At 41.6% G+C, this 979-nt stretch overlaps 1 long non-coding RNA gene across 1 annotated transcript in view; it reads left to right on the top strand.

The window, feature by feature from the left end:
- The window catches only part of LOC104994081, a 2,771-nt gene continuing 1,792 nt past the window's right edge, over positions 1 to 979 (top strand). Inside the window, exon 1 of the long non-coding RNA XR_825910.1 lies at positions 1 to 339. This is a non-coding gene — a long non-coding RNA (uncharacterized LOC104994081). The remainder of the gene's footprint in view (positions 340 to 979) is intronic.

Below are 979 nucleotides of genomic sequence, written 5' to 3'. Positions count from 1 at the left end.
ACTACACCAAAGGGTTGTTAAAATATGTACTTTTAGTGATAATGAATTATAAATAAATGAATAATAAAAATGAGGAACGGGAGAAACCAAATAATAATTTCAGATGTACCTTTAAAGCTAGATGGAACTAAACTGAAGTCATAATTTACCTTGCAACTTGGAGAAAGTTCTTGAACTTTTCTGAGCTATAGTCTTGTCAGGAGCTTAAACAAACCTGATGGCACATACATCCTTTGTAAATATTAACAGAAAAAGAAACTGGTACAACTGAAATATTCACCTGAGGCCCTGCACGGAAGTAGGCTCTCTACAACAAAACTCATTTAAAAGAATCCACAGGTGTGTTCTTTTCCCAAATGCAATTTCTGAATTTGGTTTTTTTTTTTCTTTGATAAGTCTTAGCTGAAGCCCATGTGACATTAAGCTGCTTCTCATCACAGTCAAAACTAGAGGGAATCATTTCAAAATGAAAGTGTTTAGTTATCTTCTTTTACACGTAAAATTGAAGCTCTCCCTAAACTGTATTCAGTTCAGTTCAGTTGCTGAGTCGTGTCCGACTCTTTGCGACCCCATGAACTGCAGCACGCCAGGCCTCCCTGTCCATCACCAACTCCCGGAGTTCACTCAAACTCATGTCCATCGAGTCGGTGATGCCATCCAACCATCTCACCCTCTGTGGTCCCCTTCTCCTCCTGCCCCCAATCCCTCCCAGCATCAGGGTCTTTTCCAATGAGTCAACTCTTCACATGAGGTGGCCAAAGTACTAGAGTTTCAGCTTTAGCATCAGTCCTTCCAATGAACACCCAGGGCTGATCTCCTTCAGAATGGACTGGTTGGATTTCCTTGCAACCCCAGGGACTCTCAAGAGTCTTCTCCAACACCACAGTTCAAAAGCATCAATTTTTCGGCACTCAGCTTTCTTCACAGTCCAACTCTCACATCCATACCTGACCACTGGAAAAACCATAGCCTTGACTAG

This window comes from Bison bison, unplaced genomic scaffold (assembly GCF_000754665.1).
Source record: "Bison bison bison isolate TAMUID 2011002044 unplaced genomic scaffold, Bison_UMD1.0 scf7180017864250, whole genome shotgun sequence".
In the NCBI taxonomy this organism is placed as follows: Eukaryota; Metazoa; Chordata; class Mammalia; order Artiodactyla; family Bovidae; genus Bison; species Bison bison.
Note: the sequence above shows the minus strand (reverse complement) of the source record. Positions and strands in the feature narration are given on the sequence as shown.